Raw genomic sequence first — 8,227 nt, 5'->3', positions numbered from 1 at the left:
GGCTTCTCACGCCCTCCCTGTGTCAAATCACACCAGCGTAACTCAACCTCCTGCAGGAGGGAGGCATTTGCCTCATCCGAGAACCTCCTGGCTCTTTTGCGGTCTCCAATGTGCTCCTCTCCCACCTCACTGCTCTCTCCAGCGTCAGTCTCCACAGCGTGCTGTGATGCCTCCTGCTCTCCCTCCATTTTTGTTTGCCTACTTGCTGTGAAGCTCTAAAGTCTCCCTCCTTCCTCCCAAAGCAGCCACACCACACTCACACACGCCTTCAGTCCCTCTGAGCTCCCTCTCTCTCTGTCTCCTCTTCTGTGCATGTCATGAGGACCCTTGACCTCTAGAATCGCGGGAATCGAGCGTTGCCATGCCGTTGCTAAGGACGGCCACACTTTACGGCAGAAGGTCAAAAATATTTAACACGACCGCCCATTTGATATCACTCACGGTAACGCCCATTTTCAGAAATGTAAACTAGGTGTTTTGAGAATGGGCGAGAAGCTGGCGATCTGAAAACCTTTTTTTACCACCTACGCCGGAAATAATGCCCATTTTTGGGCGATAAACACAAAAGTGGAGGTTCTAGCCCTATGAAACTACCAGATTGTTGTAAAAATCCATCTGGTTCACTAATGTCCTTTCGGGAAGGACATCAGCCGTCCTTACCCAGTCTGGCCTATACATGACTCCAAGCCCACAGCAAGTGGTTGACTCTTAACAGCCCTCTGAAAGGCACTCACTAAAGGGCAATTAGGGATGGGCAATAAATGCTGGCCTTGCCAGTGACACCCACATCCCGCGAATTAATAAAAAAAATGGGGCAAGAAACGAGTGTTTTATATAGATTTAGATTAGGCTTTTGTACTCTATGCCTCTATTTATAAAGCCCAGGATCCGAAAAGCTTTATTAATTACTTTGTTAACCAGTCCTGCCACCTTCAAAGATTTGTGCACAAACATTCCCATGTCTCTCTTCTTGTACCCCTTTAAAATTGTACCACCTAGCATGTATTGGCCTAGAAATTTGTGTTTGCCACAAAAGTTGCCAGTTGAAAATGGCTGCAACACTAAGGAGATTAAATTCGTCTGGTGGTCTGCGGATTGGTGGCACAGCGCTAAGCTTCTGTGCCGCGCCCTCCTGGTGGCGTTAATGGAGACCTCTGAGGCGAAGTTCCCGTCCTGAAGCGGCGTTCGAGCTTTGCACAGCTTCTGGGAGCGAGGCTGTGGAGCTCGCAAGGAATTGTGGGCAATTAAAAGGGCTATGAATTAAAGGGGCAATGTACTCTGAATTAATATAAATTAAAATGCAGTGAAAAAAATTCAGCCCTTACTGCCTTTCAAAAAATTAACATTAGAAAGAAGTCTCAGCTCTTAAAGCTGAATTACCTTCCTAACCTCAAGAAATGGGAAAACTGCTTCAGCACTAACACAAATGGCTCAGCAAACCAGGGAAGGGGCACCCAAGGTCTTTCACGGGGTCAACACTGTGCCAGGAGGCCCTCCAGAAAGAAGGATGTTGGATTACATCACCGAGGCCATCACTGCCAGCAGTGTCGCCCCACCACCTGGCTCCAGTGCCCAACGAAGCTTCATGACCTCAGATCACTGGTCAAGGTCAGTGAATGCATCTCCAAAAGCCGTCTCCTACCAACTGTACCACTAGCCTGACACACTGCTCAATGCATGGCCCCCTCCCCCAATCACTCACCTACCAACAATCAGCACCAATCACGAGGCACATCTCCCATCCCAAGCCTCACCTCACCAGCTTTTAGGAAATAGTGCAGGCCATTTTTGGCAGGGGCATGGTTGAACCCTTGGCCAGTGGCGGGGCTAAAGGACACAAGATGCTGTTATCCTCATACGTTATCCTCCTTTTGGCATGCACCTCGTGCTTTCCCGCCCTCCCGTCACCACATCTCCACCCTTGTGCCTTCCTCATGTCACACACCCAGGAATTGCAGCCTGCCCAGCCAGTGGTAGTGGAGGAAAAGGAAGTGGAAGAGGAAGAAGAAGAAGAGGACCGTCACTTGATTGTCACTCCCAGCCACCAGCTCCTCAAGGTCAACCAGCAAGGCCATTTGCCGTGTCCCCCACTGAAAGTCAGCAGACACCCACCAGCCATGCTGCAGCCACTGGGGTGGCACTGCGTGACATCAGTCGGATCGGCAAAGGCACACACAAGATAGTCACTAAGTGAATGCGTAAGGGTGATGAGTTGATTTCTTGATGTCATATTGGATGGATATATGTATAAAGTTGGATTGGAAGGTTTTCTTTGTGCTGACTTTCAGTTCAGCATTGTGGCCAAAGAGGACGCTGTGATGGTCAGTAACAGAGGGAACGTAAAGTGCGGGGAAAATGTGGAAAGGGGAATTGGGGTTATGGTCACGGGTATTGCAGGTGAATGATTCCATCCCGGATATCCTGGCTGTCTGGGTTACATCCTTCCTTCTGCTTCCTTCTCTTTGGTTTCTTCCTCTTCTGGGCCTCCCTCTTCCCTCTGCGAGCAGATGCTATAAATCTGAAATGACAGCATAAAATGCTGGAAATACACAGCTGGTCAGGCAGCATCTCAAACTGACCATGAACAATGTTTCTCTCTCCCCGCGGATGTTGCCTGACCTGCTGAGGATTTGCAACATTTTCTGTCTGCTCAGATGTCTTCATTTACCATCCAAGGCCTTGCAAGTGTCCAGCAGCACTCCCTACACACTTAAAACACTTTTAACATCTATTCGTGAAAAAAAAATCCAAAAACTTAAATCCAAACTTACCTGAAAGATGCGTGTGTCTCTTTAAGAGGTCCTGACATCATCACTGTCAACCTGCTTAGGACCCAGCATTGAATTCAGCGCTAGTGCCAAAAGTTCGGAGTGGTGACGTTAAGTTGGTGTTGCTTGCCGATTGCCGTCACTATGCCACCATTTTCTTTCCAGGGCACTGCCAGTTACTGGCAATGCGAAAGGAGGGAGGAAAATGGCGACTGCCTGGTGAAAGAGCGGCAGCTGCCATTTTTCCGCCATTTCATGGCACTACAGTAAGTAGATTAATATCTAGCCCATTGTCTCTCCTCATTCTTCCTCGCAACGTGCATCACCTCACACTTTTTTTGCATTGAATTTCATCTGCCATGTGCCCGCCCATTCCACCAGCCTGTTTATGTCCCCTTGACGTCCATTACTATCTTTCCCACTGATAACTACACTTCCAAGTTTTGTGTCATTAGCAAATTTTGAAATTGTGTCCTGTACTCTCAAGTGCAAGTCATTGATGTATAACAAAAACAGCAGTGGTCCTAATACTAAACTCTGGGGAACTCCGATATATACCTTCCTCCAGTCTGAAAAACAGCCATCCACATCAACTCTCTGTTTCCTATACCTTAGCCAAATTTGTATGCGCGATGCGACTGCCCCTTTTATCCCATGGACTTCGAGTTTGCTAACAAGCCTGATATGATTTTTCGAAGTGCATTAGGGATCCAGCTTAAGTCTGGAGGTGGGTACATCAAATCAGATGAGGCTTACTGGTCGCCAGAAGGGTGAAAGTGACCCCCCCCACTGGGAAAGGAGGTGGTGTGGTTTGTTGGGGGCTGAAGACATCAGTGCAGGGAAGTGGCCTGGGCTTCCGAAGATGAGGAAAAGTATTTTTCAAATTTTAGTAGTGGCCTCCTTATGCAGTGGGTTGGGTGGGGGCATAGCATAGGGTCTTGGGGGATGTGGGATTTGGGTGCCCCCTTCCCACAAATACCCAGTCTGCTTCTTGCTGCTGGAGTTTTTTCCCACGGTACCCAAGATGCACAGGTTGTGGGGTACGTGCCACCCTGCCTCATGCTGACGCGATGCCCTCGAACTGACCCTTCAAACTCCGCCAGGGTCCGCAGTGGGCGTAATCCTGGTGTAGCTGCTGGGACTTTCGGCCCTGGTGTAAAAAGTAGAAAGACGGGAGCTAATCAGCAAATGTTCAGAATGTCGGCCAGTGCTGTCTACAACAATGTTACCAGTTTTCGTTCCAATAAAGTTCTAGCTGATTAAAGTGAGGAATGCTAATAATGCTCAGAATGGAACATTTTCCCATTTAAGGTACCCAACTTTTTTTAATCCTTTGCTTTGACGGTTTGCACTGCTGGACTATTGTTGTTATCCTGCACTGCCCCCTACTGTTAGACTAAGTTATTGCTACATTTCATCTTTACCAGAGCCTCATCTTCGTCATAGGCAGTCCCTCGGAATCGAGGAAGACTTGCTTCCACTCTTAAAATGAGTCCTTAGGTGGCTGAACAGTCCAATGCAAGAACCACAGATTCTGTCACAGGTGGGACAGATAGTCGTTGAGGGAAGGGGTGGGTGGGACAGATTTGCCACATGCTCGTTCCGCTGCCTGCGCTTGGTTTCTGCGTGCTCTCGGCGATGAGATAAGAGCAGACATTGATGCGGAGATTCAACACCGCCTCCAGTGCGCCAGTGCAACCTTCGGCCGCCTGAGGAAAAGAGTGTTTGAAGGCCAGGCCCTCAAAACTGACACCAAACTCATGGTCTACAGGGCTGTAGTAATACCCGCCCCTCCTGTATGGCTCAGAGACAATGGACCATGTACAGTAGACACCTCAAGTCGCTGGAGAAATACCACCAACGATGTCTCCGCGAGATCCTACAAACCCCCTGGGAGGACAGACGCACCAACGTTAGTGTCCTCGACCAGGCCAACATCCCCAGCATTGAAGCATTATATAGAGCGTTTCACAGCCTCCAAATATCCCAAGTGCACAGCCAATTATGTACCTTTGAAATGTAGGGCCGTAATTTGCGGTCCCCGCCGGCCCGTATGAGGTGCGCATGCTCCTGTAGGGGTGGGGCAAGTTCCGGGTTCAGGCCTGCCCTGCACATGCACGAAATGCCGGAACTTGCGGTCTATCAAGAATTCTCTCGACAGATCATCCGAATCACCGGGCAAAAGGACATCCGTGGGAGGAGAGTTGACTGCCCAATTTCCGCCCAGCGAATGGCCGTCAAATTCTTACGCCTGACAAAAGCAAGTGTAAGGCCTGCTTTTAAAAAACAGAAAAATAAAATGTTATCAATAATTTATACATTTTAAAACCTGTGAAATAAAGTAAGTTCATTGTTAGCCCCTTTAAAACATGTAAATTTATTTTTCAAAAAATTAATATTTTGTGTTAAATATTTAATTAAATGCCATTTTAATTAATTTTAACTATGTGATGGTTTTTAAAAAATATATATTTGAAGTGTCGAGGTAGTTTTTGGGGGTATTCCCATTCATACTTATGAGGTTTTTAGTTGTACCTGTAGAACAATAAATCATTAAATCAAGTGGCCCCTGATTAAGGCGGGGGTGGGCGGGGGGCACTAAAACTGACAAATTTAAACAAATTAAACTTTAGATATTACGTGGTTCAAATTAAAATTTGGTTGCCGGGGGTGATGATGCACTTCAGTCGAAGTTTCTGTACATACGGAATCTCCATAAGTATGAACGGGGATTCTCTTCATTTATTGGTAGGGCTGGCCCATGTGATCCCAGGGGGCGCTTGCAAACCGCCTGCTCCCCTGAGATAGGCGGGCCTCTTCCCGCGTTTACCCGGAGAGCCCCAGGACCGCAAAACTCCGTACCTCCCGGAGCACCAGGTAGGCGGCCATTTTATTTGCGGATCGGAAGCATTTCCCCGCGGGAAGCCTCTGACCGGGAACTTAGGGCCGTAGTCTTTGTTGTAATGGAGGGAGGTGTTTAGCACACAGCATGGTCCCACAAACAGCAATGAGATAATGAGCAGTTCATCTGTTTTAGGTGTTGGCTGAGGGACAACTATTGGCCAAGACAGGGGGGTGAACACACCTGCTCTTCTCCGTGATCTTTTAAGTCTAGCTGAGAGGTCAGGTGGGATCTCGGTTTAACGTCTCATCCAAAGGACAACACCTTTGACAGTGCAGCAGTCCCTCAAAACTTCGCTGATGCGTCAAGCTCGATTATGGCCCGAAAATTCCGGTCGGAAGCTTCCCATGGGCAATTGCCTCCCGACCGGAGAATTTCTACCAGAGTTCCTGCTGGTCTAGGAGGCGCCCTGGATTCCGGTGGGGAGGCCTTCTCTTCCCGTGCTGTGAAGCGCGCTCCCGTCCCACGCAGAAGACGCAGTCATGTGTGACTGTTCAGCCAATCAGTTACGTGGTTCACAGGTTCCCATTAATAGCACTGAGACGCGCGCATCTACGAGTTCTCAGTGCTATTAATGGGAACAAAACCAAACACACACGAATAAAAAATTAAAATCAGACCTCACATAATTAAAATTAATTAAAATTAAAGTTAATAAATGCCTTGGAAAAAAACAATATATTTCCGATTTTTTTTTTAAGTTTTGTAATTCGGGTTAAAAATAAGCTTACCTTAGTGGGCAGAATTTTGAACAATACAATGTGTTTATTTTATTTTATTGTGTTTATATGTGTTTTTAAACACTTGGGCCTGTAAAAGTGGGCTATGCGCCTGCTTTTTCAGGCACAAGAACTTTGAGGACATTTGAACATAAGAAATAGGAGCAGAAATAGGCCATACGACCCCTTGAGCCTGCTCCGCCATTCAATACAATCATGGCTAATCTGATCATGGACTCAGCTCCACTTCCCCGCCCGCTCCCCATAACCCCTCATCCCCCCATCGCTCAAGAAACTGTCTATTTTGGTCTTAAATTTATTTAATGTCCCAACTTCCACAGCTCTCTGAGGCAGAATTCCCAACCCTCTGAGAAGAGAAATTTCTCCTCATCTCTTTTAAATGGGCGGCCCCTTATTCTAAGATTGTGCCCTCTAGTTCTAGTCTCCCCCACCAATCGAATCATCCTCTCTGCATCCACCTTGTCAAGCCCCCTCATAATCTTATACGTTTCGATAAGATCACCTCTCATTCTTCTGAATTCCAATGAGTAGAGGCCCAACCTACTCAACCTTTCCTCATAAGTCAACCTCCTCACCCTCGGGATCAACCTCGGGATTTGCTGGGTAAGATATGCGTAAATCCAGCAATCTTGCCCGTACAAATGTCCTCGCTCCGGAGATGTCTACGATCTGTCGGGCTCCAGCTTGACAGATCGGAAGAGCCGGTTTTCACATTGCGCACTGAAAGCCGGCTTTTCCGATGCCTTTGCGGGTCTGTAGACACTTGATACGGGCCCAGGGACGTCAGAATTTCTGCCCCAATGTGCACAAGTCTCTGGAGTGGGATTGAACCCATGACCTTCTGACTCAGAAGCAAGCGTGTTATCACTGGTTGACACCAAAATAACAGTTCAACATTCCTGTAGCCACTAATTTTAATTAAAAGTAGCTGTGTTTGAAAAGGGATGTGGCAGAAAGGGTATGGAACTTGTTGGTTGTGAATGTGACCTATTTTTAAACATTCTCGGGAAATGGGGCATTGCCAGCAAGGCCGGCATTTATTGCCCATTCCTAGTCGCTCTTGCGAAGGTGGTGATGAACGTTCTCATTAAACGGCTGCATATCAACATTGTGATTTTTATTTCAAAACAACCAGAACATCACGCATTAATTAACATATTTTCATCCCAAATATTCTTTACTTTCCTTTCAATGCGATGCTGATTTTTTGTTGATTTCTTTTAAGAAAACGATGTAGTTCCCTGCAGAAGAACAATCCTAAATGATAATAAAAAAGTTTTAAGATGAGTTACTTAGACCCACCACAACTGTGAATAGTATACGACTGATAGACCTCCGGTTGTCAGGGTAATCTGGTTAGCTTTGCGCAGTGGCAGTATTATAGCCAATGAGGTTTAAACTGAGGCGTGATTATTGCTTATTGAAAACTTTTCCCAATACCCCGCTACGATGACTTGAAATATAGTCAGTAATGGCAATTTTTGATAGTCTCTGTGGAGACTGATGTTACAATTAAAAGAGATTTAAACTATGATTGTGTGACAGTCTTTTCTCAAACAGTCTTGTGAATCTTACCCTACCTTTTATATTTTTCATTCTTTTATCACATTGGAATTTCTCATCTTTATTTGATATATTTCTTATGAAAGCAATTATCTAAATGATATCACATGGATTCAGCAAGCTCATTCTAACTTCATCATTTACATTTAAGGAATGCTAAAAGCTCAGAGTCTGTGGGGCCAAAATTCCTCTTTTCTGCGGCTGCCGTTAATGCCTCTGGGGGGCGCTAATGGGGTGTGGAAGTGTTTTCACCC

At 46.5% G+C, this 8,227-nt stretch overlaps 1 non-coding gene across 1 annotated transcript; it reads left to right on the top strand.

Moving 5' to 3' along the window:
• Nucleotides 1-7,768: 7,768 nt before the first annotated feature.
• Nucleotides 7,769-7,910, top strand: LOC139277843 (U4 spliceosomal RNA). The gene has a single exon (XR_011596156.1). It is a non-coding gene; the product is annotated as a U4 spliceosomal RNA (small nuclear RNA).
• The last annotated feature ends 317 nt before the right edge of the window (nucleotides 7,911-8,227 follow it).

This window comes from Pristiophorus japonicus, chromosome 12 (genome assembly GCF_044704955.1).
Source record: "Pristiophorus japonicus isolate sPriJap1 chromosome 12, sPriJap1.hap1, whole genome shotgun sequence".
Lineage (NCBI taxonomy): Eukaryota > Metazoa > Chordata > Chondrichthyes > Pristiophoridae > Pristiophorus > Pristiophorus japonicus.
The sequence above is the reverse complement of the archived record's forward strand: the minus strand, read 5'-3'. Positions and strand labels throughout refer to the sequence as shown.